Below are 17,593 nucleotides of genomic sequence, written 5' to 3'. Positions count from 1 at the left end.
TGCAGGAGCTCACTTATCCTTGAAAGACACTTTTATCACTGACTTAAAAGGCCCATACATCTCCATAAATGTTCAGGGGGGAGGGAATAAGTGCTTACCCTACAGACCCCAAGAAGTGCTGTATATTCTGTATTGTTTAATATAAATGCATTTTTTATTCCAATCCTGATTCGTATTTGAGATTCCCAAATCCCATCGGACTTGACTTCTTCGTGTCCCTCAATGAGTGTAATACCAGCATTCAACTGTATGCGCCACAGCGGTTTCTATCATCATCATCATCACCACCCACGCTATGCTTAAAATATATAGGTCCGCGGAGAGGCACGCTGAGGAGGCCGTGCAAACTGCAATGGAATATGGGGCATCTCTCTCTCTTTACCTAATATTTTGATTCTATCCTGACATTTTTCAGTTGGAAGGGCAGTCTATATGCGTAACGGTAAAAAAAAAAAAAAAAAAAAGGCACTTTTTTGATGAGGCTCAAAAAGGCAGGTGCTCAAGCACCCCTTGGCCTCTATGTGTGCACGTGCCTGATATTTACTGTATGTCACAAATGTAACAGTACTGCATTGAGTATGTCATAAATGTCATTATGAATTGAAAATGGGGGACCCTGATGTAAACAAGACGAAAGTCTTTCTCTGGTCTGCATCCCCTTAACAATTGTGTGTATTGTACCCATTCTGCAATCTGTTAAATAAAGTTTAAATAAACGCATCGCGGATCTGCCCGCACAGTGCAATACTCCAATTCAGCCATTGGGTGGGTGGCGCTGCTGAGCAGGCCTGAAAGCGCGGGGCCTGAAAGCGCGGGGCCTGAGATCGCTGCTCTGCGGCTCTGCAGTTGCATACTATTGAATCAGGCAGCCCTGCTAGTCTGGCTGCATCAGCACCCCCCCCCCCCCCCCCCCATCTGCGCCTCCTGCCGCTGCCGTAGAGAGGAGAGGAGAGGAGAGGAGGAGGACGGATAGCGCTCTATATGCACCGACATATCGTTTGGTGAAAGGTCAATAAAATATCTATTCGTTTTGTAATTTTAGTCTAGGATATTCTATTCGGTTATGGGAAAAGGAAAATAAATCTATCGTGACAGCAGAGGACAAGGCGGTGGAATATCTCTCTCTCTATATATATCTCTACAGCTCTCTCTCTCTCTCTGCATCTCGTCTTTTCTCCCCACCTCTCTCCATCACCTCCGAGTCTCTCCGGGGACCCTACAGCGGAGCAGCAAAGATGGGGAACCGGGGCATGGAGGACCTGATCCCGCTGGTGAACCGCATGCAGGATGCCTTCTCGGCCATCGGTCAGAACTCCGACATGGACCTGCCGCAGATCGCGGTGGTTGGCGGGCAGAGCGCCGGGAAGAGCTCCGTGTTGGAGAATTTCGTGGGGAAGTGAGTTCGTGTAACAATAATTTCACTTGAATTGAGTCCACGATTAATTAAATAATAATGTAGGGCGGGGAGTCAGGACGCTGTCATTGAAGAACTAAAGGCCATGCATAGTAGCGGTACATCTGATCTCCGCCTGACCTCCTGCGGTGTGATTGTGATTGGGAGGTGACTGTAAAATTGTGTGTATGTGTGTGTGTGTGGGCAGGGGCGTAGCTGTAGATTCTGGGCCCCATGAAAGAATGTATTTGTAGGCCCCCAGTGAATGTGAGCGTGCGAGAAAAAAAAATTTGGCCATGTATTTATTGATGAAAACGCATAATATGGTTTTTACCTATACATTCGGATCAGCAGTTCAACACCTGCACTGTTGGTGGGTGAGCCTAGTAAAGGATGTCACATTGCGTTCATCTTCAATGAATGGACCAATGCAATAGTCTACCAAAGCCCCCCCTCTCTCTCTATATATCTCACACACACACACACACACACACACACACACACACACACACACACACACACACACACACACACACACACACACACACACACTTCAGAAACAAACATAGTATCAATGAGAGCATCAATAAATACACCTGAGTGATGTCTAGAAGAAAAAAAAAATATATATATATTTTTTTTTGGGCCCCCCCCCCAGTGTTGGGCCCTTGGAATCATCCTAAACTCTCCCCCCCCAGCTACGCCCCTGTGTGTGGGGGGGGGACGACGACGACTCCTCACGCTGTCGCCTCGCTCTGCTCTTCTCTCCACTCATCTCTCTGCTCCTCTCTTCTTCCCTTCTCTCATTTCCTCTCCTCATGCTGTCGCCTGCTCTCCTCTCCTCTCCTCTCCTCATGCTGTCGCCTGCTCTCCTCTCCTCTCCTCTCTTCACTCTATCGCCCCCCGCTCTCCTCTCCTCTTCTATTCTCTCATTGCCTCTCTCCTCCTCTCCTCTTCTATTCTCTCATTGCCTCTCTCCTCCTCTCCTCTCTCCTCCTCACGCATCGCCTGGCCCTCATCTCCTCCTCTCCTCCTCTCCTCTTCTATTCTCTCATGGCCTCTCTCCTCCTCTCCTCTCTCCTCCTCACGCATCGCCTGGCCCTCATCTCCTCCTCTCCTCCTCTCCTCTTCTATTCTCTCATGGCCTCTCTCCTCCTCTCCTCTCTCCTCCTCACGCATCGCCTGGCCCTCATCTCATCCTCTCCTCTGCTCTCCTCTTCTATTCTCTCATGGCCTCTCTCCTCCTCTCCTCTTCTATTCTCTCATGGCCTCTCTCCTCCTCTCCTCTCTCCTCCTCACGCATCGCCTGGCCCTCATCTCATCCTTTCCTCTGCTCTCCTCTCCTCTTCTATTCTCTCATTGCCTCTCTTCTCCTCTCCTCTCCTCACGCGATCGCCTGGCCCCCATCTCCTCCCCTCTCCTGTTCTCTCCTTTCCTATCTCCTCTCCTTTTCTATTCTCTCTTTGCTCTGTCATCTGGATTTTCTCTGTTCTCCTCTCCTCTCCTCTCCTCTCCTCTCCTCTCCTCTCCTCTCCTCTCCTCACGATGTGTAGCCAGCGCTGTACTATACATAATGTACATAATGTCATGAGAAGTAGTTGACCGGATTATAATATTTAAATCATGTGCAGAATTTGGATTCATGGATGATAGAAGGATGGATAATAGAATAAGAAAATAATTGGTATGTATAATTTGTCTTAAATACTAAATATGAATAATAATAGAATAGAAATACTTTATTTATCCCGAGGGAAATTCAGCTATAGAATTAATAAGAAATATTTCTAAAGAAATAATAGAAATAAGAACAATAAAGCACATGAATGAATACAAGTGCTGGTATGATAAAATATGATGATGGCCCAAAGGCACTCTCCCCAGGGGGCAGGATAACCACTCAGATCCAGTTGAAGTAGAGCGAGTGTAACCGGTCTCGTATTGCTCTGCGTTGTGTTTCAAATTCCGATTCGACCCCTGTTAAGGGATTGCCCTGAGTGGGAGTTGAACCCCGGTCTCCCGCACCGGGGCCGACATCACAAACCGCTGTGCCAAGAAAGGATATCCCCCCTAAGCGCTCAGTTTTGGATGCCTCTGGGGAGTGAGTTTACTTGCAGTACCGCTTAACATCCACAGCCACCGAACTACTTGTACCACATGACTGTGGATAGACTGCGGTACCTCCGTTACACTCACCCCCCTAAACTCACTCCACCCAGGGCATCCGGGTATCACGGCACCACTGTAGCCGGTACAACGCTGTACCTGCCAAACACTTCGACCATGCCTTGAGTGGGAGTCGAGCCCCGGGCGTCCGCACCGGGGCCAGCAACACAGACCGCTGTGCCAAGAAAGGATATCCTCTCTAAGCGCTCAGTTTTGGATGCCTCTGGGGAGTGAGTTTACTTGCAGTACCGCTTAACATCCACAGCCACCGAACTACTTGTACCACGTGACTGTGGATAGACTGCAGTACCTCCGTTACACGGGCACGATTAGACGCTGTAGGCCAAACTGAGGACGGCATAGAGCAGATCCACCACACGCCTGTGGTGCTCAGATCCAGCCGCTGCAATCGACACTGTAGGCCACATCGAGGACAGCGCAGGGCAGATCACACCACCTTGACAGGCCCAACATGGGCAGGACCAGGGCTGATTGTATATAGGCTGTGTACCTGTATATCATCACACAGTCACTCAAGACAATCACTTAGAGAGAGATATGGATAGGAGTTATAAGACAGACATCCTGATTATTCCTATCAGCTCTACCTTACTCCAGCACGTAAACTGAACTAACCATACTAAGCTAAGGGTCTGTCCAGGTAGGATCATGGTAGGCTGAAGGAGTGAAAGAAAAGATGGGTCTTGAGTGAAGATTTAAAAACTTCGACAGAAACCCCGATGACGGCGGGTAATTTATTCCACTGGTAGGCAAAGGCTCTGTGACTGTCGGATTTCTTTTTACCATATGAATCTATAGGAGCCCCGCATTTTGTGAACGAAGAGCGTGAGGAGGCGAGTATCGTGTAATGAGATCGGATAGATAGAGCGGTGCAAGCCCATTAAAAATTTTGTAAGTGAGTCCGATCTGGCCTGGATGGGAAGCCAGTGTAGGGAGGACAGAATGGGTGTGATATGATCACATTATCTAGTTTTAGTTACTAGGCCTATCCGTGCAGGTGCTTTTTGCACGAGTTGAAGATTTTTCAGGCTTGAGTTAGGTAGGCCTGAAAAAAGCGCATTCCACTGTAATCTAGTCGGCGTCAGCCATGCCATCTTCTAGACTGTTCCTCTCCATCAGGTTCCTCAGCTGCTCTGGGTGATCGACTAAAGCAGTTATATGGCTGCCACTCTCTGTCTTCATGACAAAATCAAAACACAAGCATGAAATTCTAGATAAACTGCAACCAATTTTGCAGCAGGAACCCCCTAATGTCTACCACCTCTTGCTGGCAGGATATGAGCTTTAATCTCATATCATAAGTATCAATTAACTTTATGCTATTTTCTAGTGGCACAGGCCAGTGTTTAGACTAAGGATATCATCTCACCTCCTTTCCTCTCTCATCTCCTCTCCTTTCCTCTCATATCCTCTCCTCTTCTCTCCTTTCCTCTCTCCTCTCCTCTCATTTCCTCTCTCCTCTCCTCTCCTCTCCTCTCCTCTCCTCTCCTCTCCTCTCATTTCCTCTCTCCTATCCTCTCCTCACACTGTTGCCTGGCTCTCCTCTTATCTTCACTTATCCTCTCTCCTCCTCTCCTCTCCCCTCCCAGCTCCTCTCCTCTCCTCCATCCACACTGTCCACTTGGCTCTCCTCTTATCTTCACTTATCCTCTCTCCTCCTCTCCTCTCCTCTCCCCTCCCAGCTCCTCTCCTCTTATCTTCACTTATCCCCTCTCCTCTCCTCTCCTCTCCTCTCCTCTCCTCTCCTCTCCTCTCCTCTCCTCTCCTCTCCTCTCCTCTCCTCTCCTCTCCTCTCCTCTCCTCTCCTCTCCTCTCCTCTCATCTAATTTCCTCTCTCCTATCCTCTCCTCACACTGTTGCCTGGCTCTCCTCTCCTCTTATCTTCACTTATCCTCTCTCCTCCTCTCCTCTCCCCTCCCAGCTCCTTTCCTCTCCTCCATCCACACTGTCCACCTGGCTCTCCTCTCCTCTAGTCATAAGCACCTGTCTCTGTTGTGTGTATGTGTGGTGTTTTTAGTGCTGCTATATATCAGTCTGTCACCATAAATCTCTTTTTAATCTGGTTGTTTATTTCTACATGTCCTGGAGGATTAAAGCATATTAAAGGTTAAATTAGTTCATTGCATAATATGTAGGATTATAAAAGCTTATTATAGGAAGGCTGTTTGAGTAAGTAATGTACTTATGAAAATCCTACAGTCTTATAATTACTAACCATCTAATCTTATATCTAATCATGTAGCCAGCGCAGTACTATACATAAAGATTGACATTGAAATACGAAAAAAATAAAATAAAATAATAATAATAATAAAATAAAAAAACTGAGCCCTCCCAGTAACCCACCCCCCTAAGTCCCCCCAGCACCCCCCCCCCCCCCATATACACACATGCACACACATTCACACACACAAACTTCATCTAAATCCTAAACTAGTGGGAGTGGCTGGGGTGGGATCTAGCATCTAATTAGTGTCCGCTCGGCAGGTACAGGAGAGCTCCGATAGATCCAGCAGGTCAGTTCACGCAGGAAGGAGAGACCCCTTGGACACCAGGTCAGTTCACCCAAAAAGGAGAGGCCTGACAGAAATAGCAGTGTAGTTCATGTGGGAGGAAGAAACCCAGCACACAAAACTATATTTGAGAGAGCAGGTGAACATCAGGATCAACCGAGAGGCAGACGCTGTAGTTCGTTAACATGGCTTATAAAGGGCTGCCATATGTCCGTAAAACTTTGTACTTGAACCCCTGATAGTGTATTTTATTTTCTCAAGTTTGAGAAAGAACATGACACTGTTGAGCCATTGTGCTATGGAAGGACTGTTGGCGGATTTCCAGTCTAACAATATAATGTGTCTCGCTAAGAGAGATGTAAATGCGATAATTGTTTGTTGTTTAGAGTTAAGAGATAGTGTCTCAGTAGGGGTTCCAAAGATTGCTATCAGTGGACATGGCAACAGATCTAAATTAATTACTGTGGACAAAGTGTCGAAAATACCACTCCAGTAGGTGTGGAGTTCTGGACACGCAAAGAACATGTGACTAAGATCGTATGGTGTGTCAGGATGGAGGTAGGTGAGTTCCAATTGTGGTATGCAATCACAGAGACGGAGAGGGTGTACTCTTAAGCAGGTTCGTTTTAATAGTAAAGAACACAAAGAGTAATACTAGGATACAATGCCGAGTGGCAGGAAGAAGAGGGGATAAGATAATGGAGCTTAGTGGTGGTCCAGAACCGGAACCGCCCGCGTTATCTCCGAACGCTATAATGAAGACCTGACGGATATCAAGCAGAAGATAGGAAGGTTAAATAGACACCACATTCTAACATTCCACACACACCCCTGTGACAGCCAATCAGGAACCAAACCCTAAGTGACAGCACTAAGTGACAGGGGAGACAGGTGACAGTGGCCAAGTGACAGATGACAGAATGGTGGGTGGTTCCAGACAGCAGTCAGCAACCAGAACGTAACAATGGTGTATTATAACACCTGCTGCATTTATCCTCCACCTCCGGGTATATCTCGGAGAGCCTGGATTTGGAGAAATGAACTCTATGCAGTACTTTGAGTTGTATGAGGCTGAGACGAGCACAGGACGTAGTGGTGTGTATTCTCTCTATGGCCTCATCCCACCAGTCATCATTAAACTGCATCCCCAGCTCCCGTTCCCATTTTGTTTTAGCTTTGGTAAACCACTGTCGTTTAATGACATAAGGGGGTCATAGATCCTTGAGATAGATGCTCTTTGTGTGTATTTGAAGTGAGTAGGTCAATCCATGGCTGTTTGGGGGGGAGTAAAGGGAAGATGGGGAAAATGGTAGCTGTACAGTGTCTCAGCTGAAAATATCTAAAAAGATGGGATGGGGGGGGGGGGGGGGGGGTTCAAAGGAGGATAACAAGTGAGAAAAAGCTGCAAAACATCCCATCCACATATAGGTCCTTAAATGTCTTAATACCTTTATTGTGCCACTGAGAAAAAGTTGAGTCTGTAGAATGGGGGGGGGGGGGGGGGGGGGGGGGGGTACAACGACGACGACGACAGATGGTTTTTACATATTGGGATCATGATGGATGCAGAACAGAACTTAAAATGGCGTCTTGCTGCCAAATCCTTAAAGTGTTAAGAACCACTGGGCTATCTGTAAACTGGCTATAGGTTTAAAAGGCAGAGAAGAATAGATAAGGGCAGGCAGGGAAGATGAAGAGCAGTAGCGAGACTCTAACCTACACCAGGGAGTGTTAGGAGACTCAAGCCAGTAGTTTACCTTGTGAATGTGTGCAGACCAGTAATAAAGGCGGAAAATGGGCAGTGCAACGCCCCCATTTAGCTTGCATCTCTGAAGGAGAGCTTTGGAGATTCTGGGTGTTTTGTTGCCCCATAAAGAAGAGCCTATCATTTGGTCAAGTGTCTTAAAGAAGTTTTGGGACAGGAATAGAGGGATATTTGAAACAGATAGAGAAATTTGGGTAGAATGTTCATTTTTATGCTGTTCACTCTGCCAATCAACGAGAGTGGGAGACTACTCCATCTCTGAAGGTCAGATTTGGTCTTGGAGACTAGGGCGGCAAAGTAAGCAGAGAACAAGCCAGATATTGAACGGGTAACGTTGATTCCAAGGTATTTAAAGCCGGACATGCTAAATTTAGGCCATGGTTACACTTACAACGTTTCATTTCCGAATTATTTCGTTTGCATGTCCAAGTTAAAGGGTAACGCCGTGTTTTTGTTTTGAAAACTCCCCGACAACAGTGCCATGTAATTTGCGCAAGCCAGATACGGAGCCGTTCAGGCCCAGCGCCCATGCCCAGTAGAGACCGACGCCAAATTCTCCCCTGGCTGGACCTCGACTCCGTCCATTAGTCCAAACATCAGAACTATTTCTGGGAGTCACTTGCAATATTGCGCTATAATTAATATAATTTGCTGTCTCCCGACACCAACCGGCCATATGGGGAGGCGATACAGGTTATCAGCTGCATCCTCCTCAGATTGCTTATTCATGTGCTTTATAACGGAGCAGATGGATAACCATTTGACTCCATCCTCCCAGACACCGTCAGAGATTGATTTTGTACTTGCTTTTAATTTCGCCATAATTATTAGATCATTCCAAACTACAACAGTCTGCATCCCCTTAACAATTGTTTGTATTGAGCCGTATTGTAGTGTACCCATTCTGCAATCTCTTAAATCCGTTAACGTTACTACGTTAATGTACGATAGCCTCGATAGCCTCAATGCTAACTATATAAATGGGATACACATTAGCATGTAGCTAACAACATCAGCTATCTTTTTGTGAGACTAAACTCTCCGCTCTTGGTGGTAAATTGTGTTGATGTTGGTTTTGTTTCATCAACAAATGAGGCAGAACACACTGTGAATGTATCCTTTTTTGTTTATTGCACTTTGTTTCTTGCTGAAAAATAAATGCTATGTTGCTAAATGGCTCACGCGAGGTATTTAAAGATGGTGGTTTTCTGTTTTGACTGAGCAGGACGTGGAGTGACGCGTTCAACCTTTCTGATTGGTTGAAAATGGCTTTCATGTTTGAGCTACATCGCCACCTACTGCTTTGGCATTGTACTACATGTATACATCACTCGGTGCTCACGAGACAAAACGACGTCTAACTTGCCTGCCAATACGCAGCGTTCTGAAAAGCTAAATGAAATGAATCGTTTTGGCTATAATGTAACCGCAGCCTAAAGGGCAGGTCTGAGTGTTGTAAATTCAGGGCAGAGTTATTAATGGGGTAACATTCACTCTTTTGAAGATTTAATTTGTACCCCGTGAATGAGCTAAAATTGTCCAGGATATATACAATGGCTGGGATACCAGAAGAAGGATTAGTTATGAACAGTAGCAGATCATCCGCATATAGAAGAAGTTTGTGCTCGGTTTCCCCCACGTACAACACCCTCAAACAAAGAAGAGGACCTCAGTGTGATAGAGAGCGGTTCGATTGCCAGGGCGAACAGCAGGGGGGAAAGAGGGCAACCCTGGTGTGTCCCACGTGTGAGAGTGAAGTAATCGGATCGGTCACTGGTAAACACATTACTGTCCAACACTATTGGAGGATTATAGAGGTTGTAAGGTCAAATTGGGTCATATACTGATGGAAATCTCAGTTTTTAATCTAGTATAGAACCATACATTGTTGTTAAATTTGATCCATTTTCAGGCAGATTGTTAGCAGAATAGGTTTGTATGCAGTCAGACCCGGCGCCATGGGCGGGCATTAGGGGGCCTGGCTCGCCCACTGAGTCAGCTGTGCCCACCCTGGTAAAAAAATAAAAAATAGAAAATTATTAATTTTGGTCAATCAAAGTCGACTATCCAAATCCTTAGTCGGGGACAGCCCTAGTGGGCACTGATGTCAACAACAACACTACTGAAGCTAGCACGGCACTCTGTGAGAATTCGTTTTCTACCCTCAAGAACGTCTTTGCAGAACATCGCCTTAGTATGCTTCATCGACGCAAGGCCAATTTAATCAGTTGGCATTTGAGAAGGACTTAACAAAAAAGTTCAGGAATGAGTGGAGGGACAGTGTTTTAAGAAGATTTCACTCTGTCCCCAAACGCCACTTGCCGCTCTACTAATGATGGTGAGTAGCCTGTGGAGGAATTTTGTTTGCTTTTTTATGCACTTATTTTTGTCAGTTCCGTTCAGTTTGTCAGTGAATTCAGAAGTGTTGAATAAATGGAGACTTTTCAAAGATATAGAATAGAATAGAATAGAAATGTATTATCCTGAGGGAAATTTGACACTGCAAATCACTCAACATTAAACATTTAGACAGAACAAGTGACGAATAAGAATAACAAAACAAATGGCCTAGAATAAAATTAAATAGAATAAAAATAGAATAAAAGATACAGTAAATAAATACAGTAAAAATATACTGAAGTCTACAGTAGGTGTAATATTGCACAGTGCTGTTTAAAAACTAAGAGTCCAGGAAGATGGTAACTGTCACTGTGCTCAGTGATGCAGTGAGGCACAGTGATGCATTGTATAAAGTCTGATGGCTGTCGGAATGAAGGACTTCCTGTGCCGTTCAGTGCTGCATTTAGGTAGTGTGAGCCTATAACATGCTCCTCCTGTCAGCCAAGTCTGTGTGTAGTGGGTGGGAGGGGTTTTCCCTGATGGCCTGGAGCTTAGCAAGGTTCCTCCTCTCCGCCACCCTCGCTAGAGTCCAGCTCCACCCCAACCACGCTATCTTATCCAGCCTGTTTGTGTCCCCTGCTCTCAGTCCGCTGCCCCAGCAGGTCTGTTATATATATCCGTTCAGTCTGTTTTTGTATAAGTGAATGTTATAGAGAGAAATTAGATTTTTCAATGGCCTCTCTGCTGTTTAGTTCAGCACCGTGGGCAGCGCCAAGCAAGCCACAGCGCAGTTGTCCCAGCTGAAACGTATAAAAGGGAACCTGTGTTGAAAAACCATTGTGCCCCCCCGAGAACATTTTATGCCCCCCCACTAATTTGTTTCTGCAGCCTGGTCTGTATGCAGTTCTTGCATAAATACCCAGTGCTAGACCGTAGATAGGACAGAGGAAATCAGACACGATAAACGTCGGTGTTGCTCGATTGGAAACCAAACTCAAAGAGAAAGTCTGTTCTTTATTGACACGCCCACATTAACATGTACAGAAAGGTGTTCACTCTGACACATCTCATTGGTCAAGTCGATCACTCAAGTATAATTGAGAGCACATTATTTAGGTAGGTCAACACAGGTTCCTTCAGTCTTCTCTGTGGTATTTCCCCGGTCAGCTGCAGCATATTTCCTTATTTCCCTACCTGGACATTTAATAGTACGTTTATGAATCTCCAAGTGACCTAAAACTAGGTAATGATTATTTCTAGACCTTGATAGTATTTGGTGTGATTGATATCTGCGTTTTGTCCTAAAGTTTTAGTTTATGAACAAACGCTGTCTAATCCCTGTTTATTCCTTGAGTTGATTTCCCCCAAAAAGAGGCATTGCGATCAGTAGCTAGCAAGGCTATACACTAACGTTCCTCTCCTCAGTTTTTTTTATCTAGTATAGAATCATACAGTAGATAGCAATACTACGCTAACGTTCCTTTCCTGAGTGAGAACTTGATACACACGTTTTCATGATTTTTCCAGGTCTTCCTGTAAAAAACCTTGCATTATAAGAAGAGGATGGGTCAGTATCGTCATAGAAATGTGCAAACATTTCTTCCCAGTGCTGAATGACTTCAGTGAGAATGTTGAGGCTGTGACCCATTCTCTTATTATTATTATTATTATTATTATTATTATTATTATTATTATTATTATTATTATTATTATTATTATTATTATTATTATTATTATTATTATTATTATTATTATTATTATTATTATTATTATTATTATTATTATTATTATTATTATTATTATTATTATTATTATTATTATTATAATATTATTATTATTATTATTATTATTATTATTATTATTATTATTATTATTATTATTATTATTATTATTATTATTATTATTATTATTATTATTATTATTATTATTATTATTATTATTATTATTATTATTATTATTATTATTATTATATGTTTAGGACGTTGGGGCTGTGACCCATTCTCTTAATATTATTCTAGTTTAGAACGTTGTGGTTGTGACCCATCCTCTTATTATTATTATAGTTTAGAACGTTGGGGCTGTGACCATCCTCTTCTTATTATTCTAGTTTAGAACATTGGGGCTGTGACCCGTCCTCTTCTTATTATTCTAGTTTAGAACGTTGGGGCTGTGACCCATCCTCTTCTTATTATTCTAGTTTAGAACGTTGGGGCTGTGACCCAGCCCCTTATTATTATTCTAGTTTAGAACGTTGGGGCTGTGACCCATCCTCTTCTTATTATTCTAGTTTAGAACATTGGGGCTGTGACCCGTCCTCTTCTTATTATTCTAGTTTAGAACGTTGGGGCTGTGACTCATCCTCTTCTTATTATTCTAGTTTAGAACGTTGGGGCTGTGACCCGTCCTCTTCTTATTATTCTAGTTAGAACGTTGGGGCTGTGACCCGTCCTCTTCTTATTATTCTAGTTTAGAACGTTGGGGCTGTGACCCAGCCCCTTATTATTATTCTCTCTTTTGATATTTTTATTGGTTTTTTAAAAGATTTTTCACATACAGTTACTTACATTACAAAACACACATTGGACAGAAGGGGGGGGGGGGGGGGGGGGGGGGTTCCTCCAGTTCATCTATGCCGTCATCCACATCATATGCCAGCAAAAACAGATCAAAAAGAAAAACAAGCAAAAAAGGAAATCTAACCCAGACAGGCACTGCACAGTACTGCACTTGCCTCGAGCCCATTCACATGTAGCATACATATATATACATATATTATTTTTTTCTATCCAAAGTCTGTCCATACAATGGGGGCATTGGGCCTTTAGAAGGATCTGAGAAATTGTAGCAGGAAAGTAGTCCAATAGTGGGGCCCACACATCCTGAAAGGAAGCGTTGTTGCCTCTATGCATTGCACAGAGTCTTTCATGGGGTAGCACACCGAAGATCTCTCTGTACCACATCTGTATGGATGGAGGCCTATCCTTAATCCAGTTTATCAGAATGCATTTCCGGGCTGAAAGCAGAAGTTTATCAAATAGTTTGAATTGTAAGGGTGTCAAATTAATTTCCTTTGATGGGAGTCCCAGTAAAAAAGCTCCCGGATCCTTCTTTATTTTCACCTTGAAAATGTCGCTCAACTCACGTGCCACTTGGCCCCAGAACCTGGATATACACTTACATTCCCAAAAGTAGTGATAGTAGGTGCCCAGATCTGTTTGACATTTCGAACATAATGGAGATATTGAACGGCCCATTTTGTTTAGTAACACAGTGTGATGTGTAATCTGTGAAGAATTTTATATTGTGTTTCTCTTAGTCTGTTACAAGTATAAACATTTTTAACTGAGTCAATGGCCTCCTGCCAGTCGTCTTCAATATATTCACTGTTAAAATCTCTTCCCATTTGCGGAGGGATGGTAACTCCTGTGAGTCCAGTGAGTACAGCCAGGGGCGTAGCTGTAGATTCTGGGCCCCCTGAAAGAATAGACTTATGGGCCCCTAAAGTAAGCGAGTGCGCGTCAGCGCGAGAGCGAACATTTTTGGCCATGTATTTATTGATGAAAACTAGGGATGCTCGATATTGGCTTTTTTACCGATACCGATATTCCGATATTGTCCAACTCTTAATTCCGATACCGATATCAACCGATATCAACCGATACCGATATATGCAGGGTTTCCCCGTCCAAAAAAACTGAATAATTTCAGGTAACTAATCATTTCACTGGATATATATAACAAATATTGTTATTGTTTTTTGTTTGTTTTAAACCGATACCGATATTTTCCGATATCACATTTTACTGCCGATATCGGCCGATAATATCGGTCGGCTGATAATATCGGACATCCCTAATGAAAACGCATAATATGTTTTTTACCTATACATTCGGATCAGCAGTTCAGCACCTGAACTGTTGGTGGTGAGCCTAGTAAAGGATGTCGCATTGCGTTCATCTTCAATGAATGAACCAATGCAATAGTCTGTCCGTCTGTTCAAGCTGCAAGCTGCTGGTGCGCTGCTGTGCCGCCTAGTTATAGTTGAAAGTGGGGGTGCAAGATTAGTAACTGGCAGGCAAGGGGTGGTTTGGAGTGGTCCGGCACGACCACCTCCATGGCAGAATGTTTTTAATTTAATGAACACCTGTACGTGCAATTTCCTGCAATATAGAGCACAGAACTGTCTCAAAATCCTATGGGATCCTAAAGGATTGCTTTAAAGCAGGGGTCAGCAACCTTTTTGACATGGAGTGCCTGTTTGAAATATAGTTGTTGTAACTAGTGTGCCTCAACAATATTCCATGCATCGTAATTTTTTTCTTCTCATAATCAGGTCTTTTTAATGATAATTTTTACATTATTACATCATTATTGTTATTGTTATTATTAACAATATTATTATGATGGTTGTATCAACCCTAAATCTGAGTTGGGGGGGGGGGAATGCAATGCAGACAAACAGCTGCATACAGTGCGACCATTTCACTCACATTTGCCCATTCATTTTTGGACACATCACACACCATCGGTGTGTGTACTGTACGTGTGCTGTCATAGCTCCACCTACAGGCCTAATGGAGAACACCAGGAGAACACCAGGATGTGAATGGAGGGTGAATGTGAGGTATATCGTGTAAATAAGTTTTGATTGATCGCAAGACTACACTGTAAAAAAAAAATTATTAGTTACCAGAACTTAAAAATATTGAGTTCAGTTACTGTGCATTAAGGTTTTCAGTTTTCAATCCATAATAAATTAACAGAAAAATAAGTACACAACCACATTATTTCAACCTAATAAAACTGTTTATTGTCATTGTTTTAAGAACACAAGTTGTCTTGGTAATACTCACATTTTGAGTAAAAAAATGGCTTTTAACATGTGCAATGTTCAATGAAATAGAAAAATAAATAATACAATTTGTTGATTAATCCCACTGGTCACAATGGTGACCGTAATAATGTTTTTGTTATAAGGCTCTGCAAATGTTACTGAATGATGTAGCAATGTATTTCCAGCTAAATTGAAATAATAAACAAATAAAGGGTCTCAATTAAATATGTGGAAGTAAAAAGAACCTGTGGGAGGATTTCAACAAGATAAATGCGACAACAGTGCAAAATAGTTCACTATAATATTTCAAAGCAAAAAAAAAAAAAAAAAAAAAAAAAAATGTAATAATATTTTTTTTCTTTTTTTTTAGTGCTGCCCCCTGTGCCTATGCAAATGCCCCCGCGTGCCTATGCAGGCACGCGTGCCTAGGGTTGCCTACCCCTGCTTTAAAGGGTTCCAGAAACGTATAGAGATTCCTATAGCATTTTTTTTTTACTAGGGATGTTATCCTACACTTTAAGCTGTCTGATATCCCATTACCTGTAACTCTTGGGTCTCTTTCTCACTTCCTCTGCCTCCTCCCTGAGTCTGCAGTCACCACATCATTCTACACAGGAGAGCAATACACTTAGGAATACACTGAACTGGTTTGAATACATGATTTTTTCTTTTTTCTGCCATGTTCTACCTGGTTAGCTGGCTACACACACACACACACACACACACACACACACACACACACACACACACACACACACACACACACACACACACACACACACACACACACACACACACACACACACACACACACACACACACACACACACACACACACACACACACACACACACACACACATATATATACAGTGTGCAGGTTAGTTACAGTAGGAGATGGGCTTCTATCATAATTTATCTTCTATCATTCTATAATGCATTCTTCTCTTTTATTTTCATTTCAGGTAGTTGTACCTTAAGATACTTGAAGGCTGGCATCTGTAAACGCAGATATAAGTACTTTATTCTTATTTTATTATCATTATTTTCTTTCCAATAAAATGAAATCAGAAAGTGGTATATGATGGAAAATATGAAAGTAAATGCTTGAAGGAAAATTATAGTTGTGAGTTGATGAGACAAGGAGTGGCAGCTGTTTGCACATCTGTAATCAGAGGTAGCAAGGAAGAGAGAGAGAGAGAGAGAGAGAGAGAGAGAGAGAGAGAGAGAGAGAGAGAGAGAGAGAGAGAGAGAGAGAGAGAGAGAGAGAGAGAGAGGTCTGGATCTTGACAACACCGTTAGCTAACAGCTGAGCTAGCTAACATAAAGACTGTGACCTGTAATTCAAAGCAGCGAAAATTAAGAGAAGATGATGATTATAAATGTGTTTTATTGTATTGAGCATTGTAACTTACATGAAAGGTCTGCCTGCCACGGTGCCACCACCACCAATGACAGACCGTCTTTACACACACCGTGACAAACTCACTCAGCCGACAGGCATGCTCAGGACTGTTGTGGGTGGGAGGGACTCGTGAGGCAGTAGATCAAACCATTGTTAGAGAAATGCAGGGGGAGTCACAATCTATGGAAACTTAAAAAAGCACCTGTTTGTTTCTTTTGTGACGTTTTTCTTTTAATACAGGCAATTATACTATTGAGTCATCTACATTAACTTACTTTAGGATAATAATAAAACCATATTAATAAAAAGATAATAATAGTGTTCTCTGGGCCCCCCCCCAGTGCTGGGCCCTTAGAATCATCCTAATCTACCCCCCCAGCTACGCCCCTGAGTACAGCAGTGAGTAAAACGCTGAGATGAAATGTGATACCTTACTACAGTTGGATAAGAAGTTCTCTGTTTTACTGTAAAGGGAGCCCATTGGCGTTGGCAGCTGTAGTGAGTTAATAAAATGTCGTATTTGCAAGAAACCAAAAAAAAATTCTCTTGGGAGGTTAAATTGTGTTTGCAGTTGCTGAAACGACATCAACACACCATCCCTAAACAGATCCCCAATACACAAAGCCCTAGTGAGTGCCAGGTCTTAAAGATGGCCGAACTGCGCCCAGGTCCAAATTCATGGTTGCTAGAGATTGGTATTAGCAATGATCTTAGGTCTCCTCTCCCTGTGTAGATGGTAATCTGTCGCCACACTCTGATAGAGTTATAGATAATTGGATTGCCTCGTATCTCCCTATGAATCTTATCTTTATTACCAGTGCCCATAGTGAGTTTTGTGAGCAGCCCCACGAGTCCACACAGTTCTTATTGTGTAGATATAGACGGTGGGCCGAAGGTTGCTAGAGGCTTCCGTTAATGAAATGATTGATCTGGTTTTAGAGAGTATATGTTATTGTAATATGAACTACATAATATACTATAATAACACATTTCCGTTTGTTGGCAACGGTTTTTGGGTCATATCTTTATGAAAATTAATGTGTTGATAAGATAAAAACGACCTACGTTTGTGAAAAGGGGCGTTGCTGCGGAACCAATCAAAACGCGTTACAACGTCAGGTGACTTGATTTCTCCCAATGACATTCCTCAAGCTCCG

General features: G+C 43.1%; 1 pseudogene across 1 annotated transcript in view; it reads left to right on the top strand.

Moving 5' to 3' along the window:
* The first annotated feature begins 1,235 nt into the window (after window positions 1-1,235).
* LOC311223295 (dynamin-1-like) overlaps window positions 1,236-17,593 on the top strand; it is a 78,424-nt pseudogene continuing 62,066 nt past the window's right edge. Inside the window, exon 1 of the transcript in view lies at window positions 1,236-1,396. The product of the transcript in view is annotated as a dynamin-1-like (transcript). The remainder of the gene's footprint in view (window positions 1,397-17,593) is intronic.

Source organism: Notolepis coatsorum (genome assembly GCF_963971535.1).
Source record: "Notolepis coatsorum genome assembly, chromosome: 2".
NCBI classification, from domain to species: domain Eukaryota; kingdom Metazoa; phylum Chordata; class Actinopteri; order Aulopiformes; family Paralepididae; genus Notolepis; species Notolepis coatsorum.
Note: the sequence above shows the minus strand (reverse complement) of the source record. Positions and strands in the feature narration are given on the sequence as shown.